Genomic DNA, 24,256 nt, shown 5'->3' with positions numbered 1-24,256 from the left:
GTCATCTACTATGTTACCTCTTGAGAAACCTGTTCTGAAAATTAGAAAGGGTAAGAAGCTCAAGAAGTATTAAAACTGGATTCAGCTGCTTTTATGAGCGAGAACGAAAAATACCGTTGTGTGAAACAATCACAATGCCTAAAAAAATCTTAGTAACATTCTTGGGAAATACTTAGACTGGTCTAATAAAATGTTACTTCATTGCCTGCAAAGAACTCAGGAACAGCAAATTTAAGAACATAATAATAATACTAATAATAATCAGCTGAGAGATTTAATGCCTAACCATTCTCACAAAATGAGGAGAAAAAAAGTTTATTTTAACCAAACCTTAGAACTAAGAAAAGAATGAATGGTGACACTTATTCCTTATCTGTTAATTTTCTTTTCTTACTCTTAACGTGTAATTAAACTCTGGAATTCGTTGCCAGAGAATGTGGTAAAGGCGGTTAGCTTAGTGGAGTTTAAAAAAGGTTTGGACGGCTTCCTAAAGGAAAACTTCATAGACCGTTATTAAATGGACTTGGGGAAAATCCACTATTTCTGAGATAAGCAGTATAAAATGTTTTGTACATTTTTGGGATCTTGCCGGGTATTTGTGACCTGGATTGGCCACTGTTGGAAACAGGATGCTGGGCTCGATGGACCTTTGGTCTTTCCCTGTATGGCAATACTTATATACTAGACCAAGCTGCACCAATGGGTTGTGTCCCTTCCTGACCTGCAGATGGAGGTAGAGAATTGGAAATTACTAACTGATATCTGTACTGAAATAGTATTTCCCAAATGTAAAGCAGCATTTGTCCAGAAAGGAGTGGACCTGAGCCCACTGTCTGCAAAGAAAGGCCACCATCACCAGCATGACAGCCTGAAGGGCTTTGCTCTGAATTGGAAGTGCCTGCTGAACGTGCAGAAATGGAGGAAGTGATTGTGCTATTCCAGAATGGGAATATAAAAGCAAGCACCCATGAGGTCCAAGAAGGTGACAAATTCACCTGGTCTCACCACTGTGATGACAGACCACAGGGATTCCATGCAAAAATCAAATCTTGTATACCAGTGTTCAGTGTGGTTTACGTTCTAGGTGAGACAAAAGATGATAATGTTAGTGTGAGGTATGAGAACAATTAGAGTCCATTGGTGTAATGCATGAGACCAAAAACATTATAGAAAAGGATAATGGATGATACTAGGAGGTAGTCGTCAATGGATTTTTTTTTTAAGCAGTCCTTGAGAAGAGAGAGGTTTTTAGCCTCTTCCCGCAGCTAAGGCAGCTGTTTTCTGTTCTGACAGCAATAGGCAGAAAGTTCCATATTATAACTCCAAGTATAAGGAATAGAAAGCTAAAATGAGTTTTGGTCTATCCTCGTTCTCAAAGGGGGAATCTGCACCATAGCCCCTAGGTCCATATGAAAATATGGCCTAGACCACCTTCCTCTTTGTGAGGGACTGTTAAGGGGAAATCATGAAGGCATCAGGAACAAGTCTCATAAACTCCAAGGCATAACCCTGACTTACCACCTCTAGAACCCACAAGTCCAGTGCTTCTCAATCCAGTTCATGAGGCACACCTAGCCAGTGAGGTTTTCAGGATATCCACAATGAATATGCATGGAGGCCTATTTCATGCATATTCATTGTGGATATCCTGAAAACCTGAGAACGGGGTTGGGAAGCCCTACAGTAGTCTGAAGTGATAAGGGCCTACTCATGGGGGTAGAGGTAGAGACAGAGCCTGTCCCACAACTCTACTGATGAGGAGCTGGCCTGAACATCATTGGGAACTTCTGGAGTACGCAATCCTTGGGCCTTCTCGCAAACGACTGCCGTTGATGGCACGAGAGCCAACCTATGTCTCCTATCTTGACAAAATCCTAGGCTTGAGGCCATGACATCCCAGGATGAGCTGATACCTTCAGCTGGTCCTTTGGCAGTTTTGTGGCTTTACCTCACCCAGATCCTTCACCAGCTTCTCCAAGTCTTCCCCCAAGAGAAGGCATCCCTGAAAGGGCAATTTACCAAGCTGTGCTCAGAGACTGCATCTGCTACTGAGTTACAGAGCCATGGCCACCTCCAGGCTATTACCATCAATGTGACTGATTGGATGAACCCCCCCCCCCTTCCTTCCCACCAACCAAGGCCCTGCAGGAACTCTCTCACTGGTTAACCCAGTAAGCTACAACCCATGAACTGAAGTTAGAGGCTGGAGACTGAGTAGTCCTCCTGGTGCCACTGCAGTAAGGACCTTTGGTCTAAACCCCCAGGAACAAAATGGCCCAGGGATCCAGGCCTACCTCACATACATCACAAGCCCAACATTACCATCTGCTGGTGATAAATACTAAAGGATAACAGCAGGCACCAGCCCTTTATCCTGGTGCTGTCACTGGAAAAGTTTAGATTCTCTACCTCCATCTGCTGGTCAGGAAGGGACATGACCCATTGGTGCCCATTAATCTAATGTGGTTTCTTTAAATTCAGTTCTCTGTGGCTCAGACACACTGTATCCAGTTTTATTAAATAAATGTGCAACTGGTCTATTTCAGGAATTTTCCTTAGTTTACCTCATCCACTGGACAGGGGCTGGTATTAATATGTCCATGGAGTGCCTCTCTCAGTAAGAAGGGGGAAGAAGAGAAATATCCTTTACAGATTCAGGAAACTTCATTGGCCTAATTTGTTTTTCCACATGCATTACTCATTGCAGTGTTTTGCTTTAGTTGGTTATGTTTCTTCATTTTCAATAAAGATTTCTAAAAAAAAAAAAAAACACCCCAAAATACACTTCTATTTCATAAGGACAATTTCTGTTATTACCTACATTTATATATATAAAAAAAACCTACAATAATTCCCAGCTTTCACACAGTTACACCTGTGAGCAATGCATACATGTGTTCTTTTTTTTTTTTTAAATAAAACAGGCAACAGCTCCACCAAAATACAGATTTCATTAACATCTACATGTTGATCTCTTAGAAGTACACCTGCTCCTGTTGGACATGTACTTATTTATTCATTGGGATTTATTAACCACCTTTACAAAGAGATTCACCCAAGGCAGTGTACAGTAGGTATAGTTTAACATAAAACAATTTTGCTATCTGCATAACAAAAGTAAAATGACCAAATAAAAATAAAATAGAGATAAAGTTGAAAACAGCAACTGAAACTTAATAGGCTTATCATGAAACAGTATCAAAAATATACATATTCTAACATCAAGGCCCAATACCCTAGTTTCATCAAAGTAACCCACAACTTAGTTATATACAGGCCTCTGCACCAACATGTTCCTAATGAGACAAAAGGAAGGTGTCAAATCAGTCTACTTGGTCCTAGCATGAAGAAGGCTCCGGGCACGATTTCCGTGGTCCTCTCTTGATGCTGTAGCATTGGAATGCTTAAGACAAAATCTGTTAAGACTGCCTTGACAACATTCTCGTCAAACAAGGCCAATCTATGTGAATATTCTTATCAGTAAAAGGGACACCAACTGTAGGATAAAGCACTAGTTCTTGAAGAGTTGTTCCATTCCAGCACTCACTTGTGTGGCTGATTATGTCAGAGGTGGAGGCAAAAACAGTTTTAGTAATTTTGAAGTTAAACAGAGGATTCCTAGTTGTGGACTAGTGAGGGAATGTCAAGAGAGAAATTCAGGTGCATTTTGACAGGAAATAAATTGGGCAGACAGATATCAGTCTTTTATCTGTGACTATACAGAATCAATTACTGACTTATCAGAGCCTGTTATATATCTAGAAAGTAGTAGAGGTTTCTGTTCCTGCAAATAGCTGACCCTAGTTCGCAGGCTTCCATTGTCACCGCGTTAAAAAAAATTACTAGCATCAACACTAGCTGATTTTGTCCCGTCAGTTGTTAAACGTAATTAATTACTAATAATTCTTACTTTTTTTTTTGTTTAGCATACACCTGTACACAATTTTATAACAGCCTTTAATATTAGGCTACCCTACAAAAATATCAGATTAAAATCTATAATAGAGAGCACGTCATTGTTGCACGCTGCCTATGAATATGAAAGCACAAGCTTCTTACATGTGTGTTCAGGAAGATGTTAAAGATTTATTTATACGAATGTTAGGTTTGGCCTGTATTACTGAGTTGTTTTTTTTGTTTTGTTTTGCAAATGTTCTCCTTATTGTTAGGATTTCCCTTGTGAACCGCTGTGAATCTCTGATGCTGATCTTAGTGCCTGGGTATAACAACACTAACAGAATGGAATGCTTCATGAAATTATATTCAAGTCGTTAAAAGGGAAAAGAAAGGTTTAAGGTCTAGAAAGGTCTTGCATTTCTAGATTCAAAGGCAGGAAGTGTGGGAATGTGCAAAATCAGGAGTCTAGGAGAGACGAATGGCGAACTGCTCTGGACTGCACGAGACGGGAGCTGTCTCCTTTAGGGTTTCCAAAGACTGGTCTTGCACCCCCTGCCCTCCTCCACGCAGCTCTCAGACATGCCCCGTCTGGCATCTGTCTCTTCCCCCTCCCCCTCCCCCTCTTTAAGCTTGTCATTGAGATCACCAGCAATAGAAGCAATTCATACAAGTCACCTGCCACGAGCCGGAGAGCTTATTTCTCGAGCGTCCCGCCCCCTCTGCCGGAAGCAGGAAGTCCCTCAGAAGGGGCAGGACGCGGCAGAGGAGGCGGGGCCGCCCGAGAAAGAAAACGTCGCTGCTGGGTAATCTCTGTTTGAACTGCTATCGTTGCCGGCGGTCTGCAAGACAAGCTTGACGGTAGGACGCTGGAGCTTGAGAAAGAGGGGAGATATCGGACCGTGGGCGGGGTAGGGGAGTGGAGGGGGAGATACGGGACGGGGAGGAGAGTGGAAGAAGAGGGAGAGAAGCTAGACCGCGGGTTGGTTCTTGGTGTGTGTGAAGGCAGTCAAATGCATGTGTTTTGGTATCTGCTAAGGTCTGCATCTACATCTCTAGAGAAAGCTTATGTTAAAGAATAAAGATACTGACATTTGCATCTATTTACACCGACATGATCCCTAATTTGCTCTGCAAAGGTGTCCTTAAGCATTTGCAACGAGGAAAAAGAAAGCGTATTTTTATGATATGAATTTATCTTGAGCAGAATTTGGAGCAGTAGACTGTATGATAGATTTTAGAACATATTTGGAATATGTATTTGTTGAAAGATCTACCTTCTTATTGAACTGGCAAAGAAATGAAAAATTCAAACATTTAAGCCCAAACAGTATATTTAGCCTTGTGTCCCATTATGGAATAATAATAAGAGAAACATATTTTCAGATGCACTCTTCTCTACTTGCTTATTCCCACCTTACATCATAAACCTTTGCCTAACATCAGCAGGTTGCCATGGAAATGATTGATGTCATAAACACAGGATTAGGTCTTCAAGAAAATGAAGTATATAAAATATAATGCTAAGGGCACTTATGAGCCAGAAAAGGCAAACAAACAGAGAGCACAATGTGGATGGCTAGATATAGTTCTTAAATTAACAAATGCTTTAGATTTTGCTTTATTACTTTTTGTTCAGAACTGATCCAGGTATAGGTAGTAGTAGTGCAGAAATAAGTGATAATAGGAACAGATTTGTCACTGCTTGAGAAATCTTAGTAAAGCTGGGGAAGAAATAGGCTATGAGACTTCATTTGTAGAGGAAATGGTTTTCATCAGCTTTGTTTAGGTCTATGCTGTTTTCACCGTTTATACATTTTGCACATATGAATGCTGACCTTGCTAAGTTTAAAGGGGGTCTGGACAGATTTCTGAAGGAAAAGTCCATTGATCGTTATTACATTTTTTTTTTTTTGTTACATTTGTACCCCGCGCTTTCCCACTCATGGCAGGCTCTATGCGGCGGGCAATGGAGGGTTAAGTGACTTGCCCAGAGTCACAAGGAGCAGCCTGTGCTGGGAGGAGTGGCCTAGTGGTTAGGGTGGTGGACTTTGGTTATTAAATTTTGGGGTTTTTGCCAGATTCTTGGGGCCTGAATTGGCCGCTGTCGGAGACAGAGTGCTGGGCTTGATGGACCTTTGGTCTTTTCCCAGTGTGGCAGTGCTTATGTGCATGCTTCACTAAAATGGATTGATTTACACAGGAAAAAAAAAGGAAGGTCTTTATTTGTTCCTGAAAGTTATGTTAGTGGACCTTTTTGTGTACTTTTATCGTCCATTCATTTTATAGCACTTTACAGTGTTTTAAAGTACTATCTATAGCAGAATTATGGACTTCTACATTTTTAGGTTCTTAATGCTGCTGGAATAAGGCAGGGTCAGATTGTTAGTATTATACCCAGGCACTAAGATCAGCATCACTTTTATTTGTAAAAAGAATGGCTTTGTATTTCTAATTTATGTAGTGTAGATCGGATTTTGCATTAATATCTTTGACTATAAAGAGGGTACCTTATCATAGCTTCCCGGTAATCCATAGTGGATCAAAGTGTGCATCTTAACAACATGCTTAGTTGGACATTAGTTTAAAATGCTATGTTGACACATTGGTTCATTGCAGACAAATGAAAGGCATAGCCTCAGCTAAGTGCAAGTACCATTCCCTACAACATCATCTGTCCCTTTTCATTTTCTATTTCTGTGGATTACACGCTCATCCTCCCTGTCTTGTCAGATATCGTGGTCATCTTTGACTCCTCTCTCCCTTTCTCTACACACAACCAACAGACGACTTCCAAAACTTGGCATTCCTTTCTCAACAGCATCATCATCAAAATTCATCCCTTCTTTTCTGAGCACACTACCAAAACCGTTAACCACACTCATCACCACACGCTTAGATTACTGCAATTTGCTTCTCACAGGTCTCCCTCTAAACCATTACTCTCTCCTTCAGTCTGTTCAAAATTCTGTTGCATAACATTTCATCTACTACTGAAAAGGTGTGAGCAAATCTAAATAAATAAATCAGTGTCACTGCACTCGTATAACCCCTTTCTTCAAGTCACTTCTTTGGTTTCCTGGCCATTTCCATATTATTATTATTACATTTGTATCCCACATTATCCCACCTTTTTGCAGGCACAATGTGGCTTACAATTCATCGTGGATACTGGAAATAGAAAAGAATGTGCATTTGGTTTTACAGCAAGTTTTGGGTACATGATGGTGAAATACGTAATATTGGAAATAGAAAAGAGTATACATTTGTTTTAGCAGAAATTTTGGTTACATGATGGTAAAATACATGATAGTGTTAAAGCCATAGACATTAGGTGCATGATAGTGTCAAAGCAGGAGACATTAAGAACATTCCTGGGTATCTTAAAGAAAGTAGAGTTTCGCGTGTTGTTCTTTATGATATATTTTGTCGAAGAGGTAAGTTTTTAGGAGTTTGCGGAAATTGGTCATTTTGTAGACCGATTTCAGGTTACGTGGCAGTGAATTCCAGAGCTGTGTGCTTGTATAGGAAAAGGTTGATGAATGCACTGATTTGTGTTTCAAGCCTTTACATTTGGGAGGATGAAGATTGAGGAATGTGCGGGAGCATTTTTTTGCATTTCTGGGTGGTAGTTCTATTAGGTCCGACATGTAGGCTGGGGCGTTGCCATGGATGATTTTATGGACCAAGGTACAGAGTTTGAACGTGATGCGTTCTTTGAGTGGGAGCCAGTGTAGTTTTTTGCGAAGGGGTGTTGCGCTTTCGTATTTTGGTTTGCCGAATATAAGTCTGGCTGCCGTGTTCTGGGCTGTTTGGAGTTTTTTGAGTATTTGCTCTTTGCAGCCGGCGTACAGTGAATTACAATAGTCCAGATGACTAAGTACCAGTTCAGACTCTTCTTACTGACTTACAAGTGCATTTATTCTGCATTTCCTCAATATCTCCACTTTCTTATCTCACCCTACACCCTTCCATAGGAACTCTGTTATCTGGTAGATCACTCTTACCTGTAAGTCTGTGTGCTTTGAAAATTAGCACCTAAAAGCCCACCTTTTTGAGGCTGCTTTTAGCTCTTAACCCCCTATTTACCTGTTTAGTATCCATATTTGTTTTAATTATTCCCATAATAGCTGTCTTTTATGTGTCTTGTGTACAGCATTGCATATGTCTAGTAACGCTAGAGAAATAAATAATAGTAGTATTAGTCTGGTCTCCCAGCCCGAGTTGGTAGGCTGTACATAGAGACATCTCATCAGCTGTAGCAGGACAGATGCTTTGCTAGTTTTTGGTACTCTGGCATGTCTGCTAGATCTTCATTTTTGTGTTTATGCACTGCCAGTAAAAGTCAAATTTAAGATGATTCTTTCAGCCTCTGCACAGAGATCTTTCACTTCTACAGCAGTCTGCCGTTGTTTCTTGGTCTGATATGTGCTAGGTTAACTTTTCCATAGTAGTGCATTGTATTGCTCCTGTCACCCATCATAGTCTTTTCTCTCTTTCTTTGGTGAGAATGGAACTTGTGAATGAATCACAATGACTTTGCACCTGTAGTAGATCCTGTGTGTACAAGCTCTGACCTAAGGATTATATGGCTTTTGTCAGAAAATGGGGTATACAAATGCAATAAATAAATAAAATTGGAGATATACTTAATTTGGAGTGGAGCAGTAGCCTAATAGATGGAGCAGCAAGCTTAAAACCAGGGATATTGGGCTGAAATCCACTGACGCTCTTTGTGATCTTGGCCAAGTCACTTAACCCTCTGTTGCCTTAGGTACAATCTTACCCCCCTGTTTACTAAGCTGCATGGTAATGTTGACACACCCCATTCAAAGTGAATGGGCCATGTCAGCATTAGCGCATGGCAGCCGCCAGCGAGGCTTAATGAACAAGGAGATTAGATTGTAAGCCCTCTGAGACAGTGCTTAAGATGAGCTAAATTCAAAATTCATTTCCTCTAATGGTACTCCAGTAAGCAAGATGAAAAAGAAGCATTTTGAAATCATGTATTAAAAATAGAGGTGCAAAAGGATCCTTTTGTTGCTTTGTGGACCCGAGAGTCCTCATGTATGAGCTGCAAACAGTAGCTCGTTTATTACGGAGGACATCTGTCCTATATCAATGCCTATCTTTCCACAGGGCAACAGATTATGAAGTTAACACTATACTTCTTTTGATATGGTGCAGGTAAAAATAATTTAGCCTTTTTTAATTTTAGATTTTTCAATGCAGTGTCACTGTCTGAGCAATTAGTACCTGCATTAGAGTCTGACTCATGGTGCTTTTTATATCGGAACATTGAAGCAGCAAGCTTGAACCCGATAACAGCACAAGAACTGATCTCATTCGGAGTCTGCCTGTTCTGAGCAGTGTATATGAGAAGGTTTCCTATAGGCACTTCACACATGAAAGTACCAGGTCTGCAAAGAGCTGATTTGAAAAAAAAAGAATAATATCCAGATCATGATGGACAGCTAGTGATAAATTAGGATGGATCAGAAGTTGGTGTGATGCTGTCCTTTTGAAGGAGGGACAGAAACAGCTGTAGTTTAGAGGTTATATGATTTTACATCACAGCCTGATACAAGATCAAGCAAACAACAACAAAAAAAGAAAGACTGTATAATGTATATTTATTGTTTTATTTATTAGAGTCATTTATAGTTTGCTTATCACAGCAGTTCTTTGTGGCTTACAAGTAAACATAACCCAGTTTAAACATCAGAACTCATGAAGCATAAAAACACACATCATATACTTCAAAAATAAAACTAATCCTGAAACAAATCACTCACTGATTTTACACAAAGAAAAGGCATATCTCTCTCTCTTTAAAAAAGTGTTAATATTCTTAAAAAAAAAAAAAAAAATTGAGTAGTAAGCTGCTACTTACTACTTATTTCTATAGCACTACTAGACATACACAGCACTATACACAAGCACATAAGTCCCTGCTTGACAAGCTTAGAATCTGTTCAAGACAGACAAACTGGCATTAGGCATTTACATAAGTTTTATTATAAGAATGATTAAAATAACATGGGTATTGGAACAGGTGAATAAGGGGTTAAGAGGTAAAAACAGCTTCACAAAGCTGAGTTTTTAGCAAACTCAAGCAGTAATGAATTCCAGAGGCTTTGACCTGCAAATGAAAAGACTTGACTACGTGTTCTAACATTGAAACCTAGTATTAATGATGGAATTTGTAGCAGACCTTGTGTTTGAGAACAGAAAGTCCAAACAGACTGATAAAATGCCAAAGGACGTTTCAGAGGCAGGGGAACAGACATCCACAGAGCTTTGAAGATCTGCCAGATGGCCTTATGTTTTGCCCACTATACCATGAGAAGTCAGTATAAAGAAAACAGCTCTGGTAAAATGTGATCCTGAAAGCCAAGTTGTGGTTAAAAGGCACCTGAACTGCCTGAGGGACAAAGCTGAAAGTTCCAAGTATACTGTGCTACAGTAATGTATGGGAGTCGGTAGAAGTTTCTGCATCACTATATGGAAATCGATGTGGCTTCAATCTACACATCCTTTTATTAAAAAAAATGTACATTTTATCACTTCTTTTATATGGGATTTAAAGAACAAAGAAGAGTCCAATAAGCATTTCAGATATTTAACCACATCCTGAATCGGTATTTGTTGATTGTCAACTATAATATCTTTAGGAATATTCAAAGCAAAATGCCTGTGAATGCAGAGCTACTCTGTTTAAAACTTAATCTTAATCATTTGTTTGGAGCCAAGAAGATACTACTTGGGAGAAGCATCATGGAATGAGCATTCTTTGCTGGCAAAAGTATTGTACTTACAATATTCGTAAGAACATAAGAAAAGCCATGCTGAGTCAGACCATGGTCCATTGAGCCAGGCCAGGTTGCAAGTACCCATCAGATCCCAAAAAGTAGATTTATTTCCCATAGTTATGTTTGTTTGTACTGCCTTATGTGCAAGTAATATTTTATTTACAAAATAAAATATTAAATCACAAATAGAAAGGAATTCCATTTACTTAATGACAAGACAGAGTCAAGAGGTAGATAATATAGAGAAAATGAAAATGCTACTGTACTGCAGGGCGGAGGACTTCTGGTTTGGGTGCCAGTTAACTCTTTGTGGTCGCATAATTTGTGGTCACATTATTAAAAGCCAGCTGAAAAAGTAAGTTTTCAGACCTGATTTAAATCACTTATAAGATGACTATGGGGCTAGTTATAGGGACACCCTAGCACGTGTTATATTCATGCAGAGATTTGTTTTCTCCTGGTAAAAGGGCCACTAAAACAGACATGTTATGAGAATCAGGTGCTCAACATTCAGCGTTTCTATTTATTTATTTATGACATTTATACCCCACATTAAACATGAATTAGATTGAAACCTGGGAGCATTTTAAATGTCTGTCTTTTAAATAATAGTAAAAAATATCAAGTGCATTTTTATAATATACCTCTGCAATCCACATAACAAAAGGAGCAAGTTCCCACATGCCATCTTTTTCTTTTGATCTAATCATAGAAAAAAAAAAAAGATTTAAAATGCTCCCAGGTTTCAATCTAATTCATGTTTAATGTGGGGTATAAATGTCATAAATAAATAAATAGAAACGCTGAATGTTGAGCACCTGATTCTCATAACATGTCTGTTTTAGTGGCCCTTTTACCAGGAGAAAACAAATCTTTGCATGAATATAACACGTGCTAGGGTGTCCCTATAACTAGCCCCTCCAAATGACACACTGATTACAATTTATATCAAATTACTGCTCTACTCATGAAAAGTTATTCCGTTATTATACTTCCTCTGTGTACATCCGTATGCTGCAAAAGCCGGCATGTTTGAAAATATAAGTGAAATTAAATACAAATGCTACCGATAATAAACAGCGACAACATGGATGTAGCAGCTCATAGGTTTCCTTGCTCTTTTTTGACAATACGGCGTTGATGGCGGCGCAGGGAAGGGGAAACTGAGACTGACCTAATTACTGCTACTAATTGGTTTCAACATTTTGACGTCCTGTCTATTAAACCTCCTTGGGGAAGGAGGGCCTTAGACTAAACTCTGAAGGTAACAGGAACCAATGATGTTGAATCAGCAAAACTAATGTCTGCTGAACCCGGGGTATCAAGATAGGACCTGACAGAACAAAATTAATGCAGGGCATGGAAAACAGTTTTCACAATTGCAAGTATCTGTGCCTTGAAACTTGGAGGATAGTTAATACCCCAAGATATACTATTACTATCTACAAGAGAATTAGCAGAGTCATTTGCTTGAATGAGCAGCCAGTGACCATTATGTATGAGTTTTCGAAGCATTCAACCTAAGATGATGATTGGCAAGCCAGGAGGCCACTGCGTCAAGGCAAGAGTTAACTGGGGTCAGAACAATTGATAAGTAGCCAACATAGAAGTCCAAAAGGACATTTGTTTTTTGAGTAATAAAACCTACTAATCCTTAAACCTTGAACCAGGGTAGCAAGGGGGCTTAAAATAGATTAAAACGCAGAGGGGCCAACACATATTCCTGTGGAACATCACAGGAGACAGGATAAGAAGGGGAGAGAGAAGAGCCAGATGAAACAAAGAATTGCCTCACTTGAAGGAGAGAAGCAAATATAATACTTAACCCTCCCACCTGACAGTCAAAGAGAGGCATTCCAGGAGTAGACAGTGGTTGGCTAAATCAAAGACTGAAGAAGAGGTGTTGAGACAGTACGAGGCAAACTTGCCCAAGTCCAGAAAACTTTGGATTTTGTTGAATAGAGCAGTCACAATATATGTACTGTGGCCAGATCTGAAGCCAGCCTGGTAGGGAGGAAGTACTTTTATTTATTTATTTATTGCATTTGTATCCCACATTCCCCCACCTATTTGCAGGCTCAATGTGGCTTACATAGATTTGATAACATTGTCATAACAGGATATCGGATACAGTTAATAATGTGTATCAATTAAGGAAGGGGAGAGGGAAGAAGGAAGAGAGTTGTTAGAGTAGTTATAGAAGGTGTGCGTTCATAATTGAGTGGACTTAGTAAGGTTATTGGTTCTCATTGTAGGCCTTGTTGAAGAAGAATGTTTTCAGAGATTTTCGAAAGATAGATGTTTCTTTGATTGCTTTCAGGTCTAGTTTCATTCACAAAGTCCTAGAGCTGGGGAAAGACAGTCTTCTCAGTTAGTTTGAAGAGTTAAGGGAGATGGGATGCATCTGTCTGTCCCAGCTACTCCGCAGTCTCACAAATTGTTGTTTTGCGTTTGTTTTCTGCTATTGGTTAGTTTGTTTGTTTTTGTTAGAATAATGTGGACAATGGCTTGTTTCCAGCAGCTGGGAACTTGACCAGAAGCTCAACTATTATTGATGAAAGCTGAAACAATAGGAATAAGACCAAGCATTGGTTCTTTAACTTACCACAAGGGTATGAGCTCCAAGGAACAGGTGGTGGGTTGGCAGGTGTGAACAATAGTTCTCCCAAGTCTACCAGGCTAAGAAGTTTGAATGAACTTGTCTAATCCTCTTTTACCTTCTTGAACACATCCTCTGGCAGCAGATTCCACAGCTGAATTATGCGCTATGTGAAAAATTCCTTTTTATTTGATTCCCGAACCATGAATCGCATCACAGGGTGCAAATAAAGTTTAAACAGTATTACCAAAAGGGCCAAACTTTGTGGAACTCTTCTTGATGTAGTAAAAAAAAAAGCGCCGATGTTTCAAAGCTTAAAATAACTTGCTGAATTCTATTTGCCAGACAAGGAGTAAACCAGGTTCCGTAGTTTGCCAGTCTCTGTAGCAGAATCTGATAACACTGGAGGGCATGAGTTTTGTTTCCATAATGAGATGGGCTGTAATAGATTTTTGGATGCTCATCACAGAATTATCAACATTTTTCTATAACGTATGGTTTTCTAAATATTTACAGAAATTTGTTACAACACATGTTCAGCAACACGACATCACTAGCAAATGAACGCCATTCGGTTTAAATATATTATGACATCATTGAGCCCTATTTTTTATGTTTTTCTTCTAGGAGAAGTTGATGAATAGCTGGTTATTGCATGACCTGATGGTTAATTAAACTGAAAATGTCACAAAAATGTATTAATCATGCTGACACTTTCTGCTACATTTGTGGTGAGTTCTATCTGAAGGCGCAAAGAAGAACCATGATGCCACTGGTGAAGAAGGCCTGTGAACTGTATTTTGGATGTAACGTTGGTGATCAAGACAAAAACTGAGCTCCCCATATGTGTTGTGCATCATGTGCAGTTAATCTGAGAACTTGGATCAAAGGTTCACGGCCAACCATGCCTTTTTGCTGTTCCAGTGACATGGAGTGAACAGAAAGATCATATTATAGACTTATTACTGTTTTACAAATGTGTTAGGCTTTTCTTCCAAAAACAAAAAGTTACATTTCATATCCTAATCTGCCATCAGCTGTGAGACCAATGCCACATGATGACACGCTTCCTGTACTGAAGACACCAGACAAGTATACTTTAGACATTTATGATGACAAAGCAGGAGATGAGACATTGGACTTTAACAGAGATTTGCAGCCATCACAATCAAACAAACCTCATCTATTAACTCAATTTGAATTAAACAACTTGGTGGGGGACTTGTCAAAGAACCAAGCACAGTTACTTGGTTCAAGACTTCAGGAATGGAATCTACTTGCACTTGGTATGAAAGTCTGTGTTTTGTAAGCGACAAGAAGATTTGCCCCAATTTTTTTTGAGAGAGATGAGGATCTGTGTTCCTGCAACAACATTACTGGTGTGTTTGAGGTTCTTGGCACTGAGTATGACCCACAAAAATGGCACCTATTGATCAATTCATCCAAGGTAAGCCTGAAGGCTGTCTTGTTACATAATGGAAATGTTTATCCATCAATACCAATTGGGCATGCTGTTCACATAAGAGACATTGGAATTTTTGTTGAAATTTATATGGTACGCCAAGCACAATGGAACATATGTAGTGATCTGAAAGCTGTCGCATTCTTGGTTTGTAACTCAGATATACTAAGTACTGTTATTTAATTTGTGAGTGAGACAGTTGGGTTAGACATTTACTCTATGGCAAGGAGGAATGGCCACTCTGCAAACTCTCATTACCTGGGCAGAAAAATGTAGCACATGAGCCACTTGTAGATCTGATGACAGTCTTTCCACCCCGTTTTTATCAAGCTGGGACTCAGGAAGAACTTTGTTAAAGCTATGAACAAGGAAGGGAAAGGATTTCAATACCTGAGAGAGAAGTTTCCATGCATGAATGATGTCAAAATTAAGGAAGGCATTTTTGTTCTCAGATCAGGGGAGTGATGGACAGTGAATCTGAGAGACAGTTTTGCATAACATCCTTCACAGACTTCCATGCCACCAGCTCAACACTTTCTGGGTAACAACAAGGCTGAACTACTCTATACTCATTGACAACATGCTCAAAGCCTTTACGATGATGGAGTGCAATATGTCACTAAAGATACATTTCTTACCTTTACACCTGGATTTCTTCTCTGCCAGTCTCGGAGAAGTCAGTGATGAACATGGCGAGAGGTTTAAGCAGGACATTGCAACAATGGAAAAATGGTTTCAAGGGAAGTGGAGTCCAAGCATGCTGGCTGATTACTGTTGGACTTAGAAACTCCTGATACTGAATATATATAAGCACATAAGCACTACCACGCTGGGAAAAGACCCAAGGTCCATCAAGCCCAGCACTCCGTCTCTTACAGCGGCCAATCCAGGCCCCAAGAACCTGGCAAAAACCCAAAATTTAATAACGTTCAATGGACTTTTCCTTCAGGAATCTATCCAGACCCCCTTTAAACTCAGCAAGGCCAGCTGCCGTCACTACCTCCTTCTCCGGCAATGAGTTCCAGAGTCTAACTATGCGCTGATTTTGACATTGCTGAATTGACAGCCTTATCACAGTTAACGTCATGAAATAGCTAATACATATTGGCTCTATGTGGACAGTGAAGCACATATTTCAGTCAAACCTTGTGTGACAGAAATATGCAAGGTTGCATTCTGATTCAGGATTGTTCATTGGAAAAAAGAACCCCAAACAAATATTTTCCTGAAATTTGTTCTCCAGTGTAATCAACCTTTGTATGTGGAAAATAAATTTAAGTAGATGCAAGGGTTTTGTCAGCTCTGGACTTTGAGACATTATTGTTTCACAACTTGTTGTTTTTTATGGATTATCTTGTAAGCAGTGTTGAAAGTGTAAAGCATCCTTCCTGTTTGTCTCAATCCTCTTTCTTTCTTTCTTCCTCCCCATCACCTGGAAATGCAGCAGTCCCCTCCCACTACTGTCCATTACAGTCTGCATTCTTAGAATCCTGGAAAGAATTCCCAAGGTTTGCAATCCCTCAGGAAAGCTGACTCTGCTCCTGTAGCACTTGCGTGAAAAGGACATTGTGTGCGAATCTAGGGAGATCTAGTTTCTGCAAAATCTGGCTGTTCTTTCCCAGTCGCAGATATCTGAACCGCTCGTGCTCTTCCGCTTGTAATATCGGATACTGTTTGCAACTTGACTCTGCCTTGTCTTGGCAGAGTTGGTGAACTGCGCCATGGAATTCTCCTTTCTATATTGACAGCAAAGTAAATCAAACAGAGACAGCACATCAAGTCTCTTATATGTTCCTAGCATTAAAAGTGATTCATCATTTGTTGGTATATAGAGCACTGAAGTATTATCAGCCTCCCACAAACGTAAAGCAAGCAAGCACTGCTGACGTTTGGTCATCTTACTATTCTTATGTATCTGTTGTACACTGCCTTGGGTGAATATCACCATAAAGGTGGTTAATAAATCCTACTAAATAAATGAATGTTATATTATACTCCGCTTCATTTTGGGTAGGGGGGGGTTATGTTATCAGGAGGTATTTGGGTCCATGGGCTTTTAGAGTCTTGCTTAGGGGGGTGTGGGGGAGTTAGTGGGGCTGATATGTCTTCTCTGTAGGATGGGTGGGTGACATTCTGTCAGAAGTATTATTTTGTGGGTGTATTCTGCATGGGGGGGGGGGGGGAGGGATGGTATTTGGGGTTAAACTAAAAGTTGAATTTGATAGTTTTGCAATGTTGAATTAGGAGTCCTGTTCATTCTGGCATGTATTTTCCAAATTGTTTGTGATTTTCATGATTTCCATCAATAAAAAAATGTCTCAACTGGATCTTGATGCTCCCTAATCAAGAGGCAAGGGAATATAGTAATATCCTGTTTGGTTCATTTGAAAGAAGCTAAGCTTCTGCAGGCTTCTGTCAAAAAAACCTTTCGGAGGAGCATTATGTACTGACGTCTAAAATGTTCCAAGCCGTGGGTAAGGAAAAGGGCTGATTTCTAGTAGTTTGGTCAGACAGGGGTAACCAGGCTCCTGAATATTCTTTTCACAGATGAAAATAGGGAGAGTAAAGGAATCCTACAGAGTAAGAGCCGGGCTGAGTAAAGTAATAGTTGTCCACGTGTCATGTTGTACATTACTTTACATGGACCAAAATGTGGCAGATTACAATGTGATGCAGCAACTCAATAAAGTGATCAAGACTTGGAAAGTGGTACAGATACTATGCAAATGAACGTTGCTGCCCCTGAAGAATCCTGCTGTAATCCATACTCCCCTGACCAGTTCAGTTTTGTGGACCACCTGTGATCCACAGTGGAAGGACTTCCATTATCTTTTACTCTGCTAATTGTGAGGTAGTGAGCAATTGTTGGGCTCTATTAACCGCCTTTGTGAAGTCCATAGACCGTTATTAAACGGACTTGGGGAAAATCCACTATTTCTGGGATAAGCAGTATAAAATGTTTTGTACATTTTTGGGATCTTGCCGGGTATTTGTGACCTGGATTGACCACTGTTGGAAACAGGATGCTGGGCTCGATGGACCTTTGGTCTGTCCCAGTATGGCAGTACTTATGTGAAGAGACTCACCAAGGCAGTGTACAGCAGGTACAGCTTGACATAAAACTTAAAATGTTGTAAACAGCAAAACAATAGTGAAGCGACTGTATTTATGTTTATATGCATTTAATCAATGAGGTTAACTTGGAGTTGGCAAATTAAATCCTAGTAATAGGACTAACATGATACTGCATCAGACCATGTGACCTTTTATTTTTATCAGAAAATTCAATAATGAAATAGCATTTTTTTTTGTTTAAGGATTAGAACTGTAAGATTTCATCACCTCCAGATATTGTACTTCTGTTTGCCACCTTTTTACAGTGATCGTGTAGGGTTTGTGTCCTTTGTTGCAGGCAGTTTTCATTCCCAAACTATTGCCTTTTGTTCATTTAAACATTGTTGATGCTGGTTTAATGATTATATGTGCACGGAGACCTCATTTATATGCTGGAAGCTTTTTTGCTAACTCTGTATCGGTCCCTTTATGAGGGTGGCTTGCTCTAGTTTCCCTTTAGGCAACACTATTGCTGTCTGGCTTTTCAGTTTTATGTGGTGGTAGCTGTCTTTTGTATTGCTGTGTTTTAAAGTAAAACAATAATAACCCGGGTAGAAGACACATTGTACAGGACTCTTACCTTAAGTTCTGATTCAGAAAGGGAAAGATGTTTGTTGTTGAGATTTTCTATACCACCTTACACTGAAGCGGTTTACAAACGTTAATCTAAAAGAGCGGGAAACAGAAAGGAACGCCAAAATCTGATAGACTGGCGGGGAAGAAAGAGAAGTCAAAAATCTAAAAGCAACAGTTTAAAAGAGCACTGAAGACTTCAACCTCTCCTCCCCCCCTATTGTGGGGTAGGTCCCTCAGTGATCACCCCACTCCTGAAGAGTGGCCTAGTATTTGAGTACCGGCACCTTTTTTGCTAGGAGAAATGCATTTCTAATATGCATCAATTTTAATACAATCTGGATTGATTGTGCCTTTCTCTTGATTACAGCTCCAGGTGCACTTTATTGGAGCATTTCAGAAGCTGCATCACAAGGGCGGATGTCCTTTCAGAATGTTTTTTGATGCCTTGATTACTTGAAAGATCCCATAGGAACAAGGAGAAAATGAACAATGTAATTAGTACTCATTTACAGATAAATAAACCATGATACAACCTACCCATAGTCACAGGGAGACCTTAGCGGCAGATGGAGCTTGAACCTCCTGGGACCCTACCGACTCCTAGATGCTGGAGCTGCAGACTAGTAGTTCCAGTCTATTTGCATTATTCTGTTTGCAGATAATGTAGTAATCTGCAGCAAGAGTGGACACAAGAAAAGGGATGAGAAAAACAAAATAACTTGAAAAACTGGAATCATGGTCATAAGTACATAAGTAATGCCACACTGGGAAAAGACCAAGGGTCCATCGAGCCCAGCATCTTGTCCACGACAGCGGCCAATCCAGGCCAAGGGCACCTGGCAAGCTTCCCAAATGTACAAACATTCTATACATGTTATTCCTGGTCAAGGATTAAGAAAGTAAATTTTAATATTTAAAAGTAAGGCTATATTTGTTTTAAAAAATTTTATCACAATTAATCATGCAATGAACCGATTACAAATTTTTATCAAAATGCAGCCCCCAAAAAATTAAACAATACAAATTGAAAAATGTACAAATGAAGCTAAAACAGCATGCAGAATAGCTATAAATAGCCTTACAGTTTTCACAACCTACTTCCTAAAAGCAAGCATATTTAAAGTAAAATCAAGCATTTTGGACACGCAAAAATCTACAAACTCATCATTCATTTAGAAGCACAAGAACTGGGCATCTTTAAACAAGAACTAGCTCTGAATAATATTGTCAGAGATCATGAAGATCATTAATATAATAAGGCAGCACGAAACACTCACTTTATGCTGGGTTATATACGCATCATCATTGGTAGGAAAATTGCTTATTCATAGGTTACTAGTAAAAAAGGCCCATTTCTGACACAAATGAAACGGGCGCTAGCAAGGTTTTACTCGGAGTGTGTATGTTTTAGAGAGTGACTGTGTGAGAGAGAGAGTGAGTGTGTGTGTGTGTGACAGAGAGTGAAACTGGGTGCAAGTGTGTGTGTGAGACACAGTGAGTCTGAGAGAGAGAGAATGTGTTTCACACAGATACAGTGTGTGTGAGAGAGAGCGAGTGTGAGAGTATGTGTGCGATACACAGACTCTTTGTGAGACTGAGAGTGTATGACACCGAGAGTTTGCAGAACCCCCTCCTCCACTTCTTCCCATCCCCCCTTCCCTTCCCGCTCCACCTCTCCCCCACTCTCCGAGTTCCAGGACCCCCTTCCCCTTAATCCAGAACCCCCTCCCCTTCCAGTGGATTTCCAGTAATCCCCTCCCCCTCTGTCATTTCAGGACCCCCCTCCCACTCCCCACCTGTCTGGCCCTCCCCTTCGTAAGAGCTGTCTGCTTAAAAGTTTTTACCTCCTGCACGCAGGGATGCCGCTTCCGACAGCTTTTTCTTTCGCTTGTGTTTCAGCTGTTCCTGTGGTCCCGCCCTGCAGGACATCAGACTCACAGAAACAGAAGCCTGCCCTTGCACATTAGCAACGCGGCCGCGACGGAGAAGAGGACTTCGGTTGGCGGGGGTTGGGGACCCCCGCCAGCAAAGATACCCACCAGTGGCGGGGGAGGGTTGGCGGCGGGGGGGGGGGGCAGGGCCAAATCTATGGGGGCCCATGCCCCCGTGGCCCCACGTAGCTACGCCCCTGCTATGGCGGCAGATAAAACATGCTTGCATATCCTTAAACACGGATCCATTTTAATAAAACTAAATATATTGTTTTAAGGAGGCCACACAGGAGACTGTAGCAAATGTCAGTGCGTGGCAGAAGGCTGCTGTGTGACACCTAGAGCTCTGATTTCTCCGATCTGTTCTGTAAATATCAGGAAAATGACTCATCGTTTATTCTGCTGCTGTCTGCAGGCTTCTGCTAGGCAGATGGAGCCTCTGTATTTACATTCGTTAAACTCGAATTCGGGGCAACCGATGAAAGTCAACCGCTTTCCACGATGCTCCAGCTGACCATTACTTTCCAAGTTTCAGTCGGGGCATTTACTCTGCATTATTTGAAACGGGAGGATTTACTTGAAAAAATTGGCCTTGAGCTGTTCTCAACTTCTTTCTGAAGTGATTCTTATGCTTAGAAAGCGACTTTCTGGCTTGTGTATAGTGCTAGCATGTTTCTTTTTCAGAGAGTTTGAAATGCTATAATTTCTGGTTGGTTAAAATGATCTTGAGATTTGTTATATATTTATTTTTGTTACATTTGTAATGCGCTTTCCCACTCATGGCAGGCTCAATGCGGCAGGTAATGGAGGGTTAAGTGACTTGCCCAAAGTCACAAGGAGCTGCCTGTGCCGGGAATCGAACTCAGTTCCTCAGTTCCCCAGGACCAAAGTCCACCACCCTAACCACTAGGCCACTCCTCCACTGTTGCTACTATTTGAGATTCTACATGGATCACCAATGTGGCCGCGCAGGCTTCTGCTTCTGTGAGTCTGACGTCCTGCACGTACGTGCAGGACGTCAGACTCACAGAAACAGAAGTCTGCGCAGCCTTCTACATGGAATGTTGCTAGTGGAATAGCAACATTCCATGTAGAATCTCCAATAGTAGCAACATTCCATGTAGAATCTCCAATAGTATCTATTTTATTTTTGTTACATTTGTACCCCGCGCTTTCCCATTCATGGCAGGCTCAATGCGGCTTACATGGGGCAATGGAGGGTTAAGTGACTTGCCCAGAGTCACAAGGAGCTGCCTGTGCCTGAAGTGGGAATCGAACTCAGTTCCTCAGGACCAAAGTCCACCACCCTAACCACTAGGCCACTCCTCCACTGTTGCTGCTATTTGAGATTCTACATGGATCACCAATGTGGCCGCGCAGGCTTCTGCTTCTGTGAGTCTGACGTCCTGCACGTACGTGCAGGACGTCAGACTCACAGAAACAGAAGCCTACGCAGCCTTCTACATGGAATGTTGCTAGTGGAATAGCAACATTCCATGTAGAATCTCCAATAGTAGCAACATTCCATGTAGAATCTCCACTAGTATCTATTTTATTTTTGTTACATTTGTACCCTGCGCTTTCCCACTCATGGCAGGCTCAATGCGGCTTACATGGGGCAATGGAGGGTTAAGTGACTTGTCCAGAGTCACAAGGAGCTGCCTCTGCAGGGAATCGAACTCAGTTTCTCAGTTCCCCAGGACCAAAGTCCACCACCCTAACCACTAGGCCACTCCTCCACTAGATATTGGCATCTAGAGTGAAGCAGAGTGTATTCTGGGCATCATAAATCTCTTGAGCCACTTATTCTGTCTGTAAAGAGAGAGCTTTAGTCAGAGAACAACACGGGGACAAAGTTTGTCTCTGTCCCAGCGGGTTCTGTCTCCATCCCCGCCAGCTCTGTCCTCATCTGCAGAAGCCTTATATTTTATATATTTAAATTTAAATCTTTTTATTAAAGTATAAAAAGGAACAATATGCTGTGCAACTGTTGTGTATAAATTACAGATAGAAAACAATAGTAACAGTGAGCAGCTATAATAACCCTCCTCACCACCCTCTACCCTTCCAACTCCAACAATAGCTGATTTCTCCTACCCCAAGGAATCCTAATCCACTCTGTTAAAATGTCCAGGGGTACAAAATACAACCCGTTCTGTATGTCCTAGAGGGGAGAAATATGCCCTATGAAGCACTGTTATGATTTTTTAATCTGTGGATGAATAAGTCATCAACAACCTCAGGATTCAGTCTAGATCTCCTGTCATCCACAGTCCTTCCTGCAATAGAAAATGTTTTCTTAGAAGATGTGCTGGTAGCAGGATATACAGGATCCCACCCCCCCCCCCCCCCCCACCATGCAAATTTTGCTAGTTGTGGCCAGCGTGTTTGCTTGTTTTTCCAAAAAAATCAAAATACCTTTGTCTGCATCACTCAAACATAAATAACAGTCCAGTTCATTAACAGGCTTCAAAGTAGAAAATGACACGGGACAAAGTTTGTCCCTGTCTTTGTGGGCTCTGTCTCCGCCCCATAAGCTCTGTCCCCATCCCCGCGGTTACTGCGGATCCCCATGTCATTCTCTACTTTAGATTACTATTAGTCTCTGTTCTACTAGAGATTTTTATAAGTTGGCTCCTGCTGAATGGAGCCTATGTAGCGGACCAGGAAATGCTAGAAATTGTCCCTGCTGCTTGTCTCCTTAGGCTTTGAATTAGGCTTTTGCTGTGAAATTCTAAGTGTTGACAAGATCTTTTGATTGCTTTCTTGGGTGATTTATAGTTTGTGCCTGCATTAGAGGATGGAAACTGTTGGCTGCATTCAGACCTCGCAAACTTCCATTGCACTAATGGAAATAGAGAGGCAAAGGTATTTTAACAGTACAAGAAAAGCATCAGTGTTCTTTTTATTTTTTTTTCCCTGTTCCTATTTCCTAACTACTAATTTTATTTGGTGTTCAGTTCAAGAGCAGATACACAGTTTGTTATTCTCAGCCGATCAAGGATGTGCAGTCTGTAAGGGGAAAGAGAATAAGATTCACTCTGCTAAGAGACACCTGCTTACTTTTAGTCTCAATATGGTATTGGGTTATATTATAACTATCTATTTATTTTATTTTTGTTACATTTGTACCCCGCGCTTTCCCACTCATAGCAGGTTCAATGTGGCTTACATATTATATATAGGTACTTATTTGTACCTGGGGCAATGGAGAGTTAAGTGACTTGCCCAGAGTCACAAGGAGCTGCCTGTGCCTGAAGTGGGAATCAAACTCAGTTCCCCAGGACCAAAGTCCACCACGCCAGTGGCGTACCAAGGGGGTGGGGGCGGTCCGCCCCGGGTGCCAGTGGGTGGGGGTGCTCCGCTCCTGCCGCCTCCCATGGCCGTTCCCGCGGCGCCGCACATTTAAAAAACCGGCGAAGCAGCGTCGCAGGCAGCGCCTTGTGCCCTGCTTGTAAAAAAAAAAATCAAATCTCCTTCCCCTCCTCGTCTTGACGTTGACTCGGGCCTTCCAATCAATTTGATTGGAAGGCCCGAGTCGACGTCAAGACGAGGAGAAGGAAGGAGGTTTGATTTTTTTTTACAAGCAGGGCACGAGGTGCTGCCTGCGACGCTGCTTTGCCGGTTTTAACGGGACTTGGGTGGGGGTGTTCAGAGGGGAGAAGGGGACTGGGGTGGGGATCTCAGAGGGGGGAAGGGGAGGGGAGAAGGGGACTGGGGTGGGGGTCTCAGACAGGGAAGGGGAGAAGGGGACTGGGGTGGGGATCTCAGAGGGGGGAAGGGGAGAAGGGGACTCGGGTGGGGGTGTTCAGAGGGGAGAAGGGGACTGGGGTGGGGGTCTCAGACAGGGGAGGGGAGAAGGGGACTG

At 41.2% G+C, this 24,256-nt stretch overlaps 1 protein-coding gene across 1 annotated transcript in view; it reads left to right on the top strand.

The window, feature by feature from the left end:
- Positions 1-4,659: 4,659 nt before the first annotated feature.
- Positions 4,660-24,256, top strand: part of PITPNM2 (phosphatidylinositol transfer protein membrane associated 2) — a 432,451-nt gene continuing 412,854 nt past the window's right edge. Inside the window, exon 1 of the mRNA XM_030220215.1 lies at positions 4,660-4,755. The gene's annotated coding sequence lies outside the window, so the exon portion shown is untranslated. The remainder of the gene's footprint in view (positions 4,756-24,256) is intronic.

This window comes from Microcaecilia unicolor, chromosome 11 (assembly GCF_901765095.1).
Source record: "Microcaecilia unicolor chromosome 11, aMicUni1.1, whole genome shotgun sequence".
Classification (NCBI taxonomy): Eukaryota; Metazoa; Chordata; class Amphibia; order Gymnophiona; family Siphonopidae; genus Microcaecilia; species Microcaecilia unicolor.
Note: the sequence above shows the minus strand (reverse complement) of the source record. Positions and strands in the feature narration are given on the sequence as shown.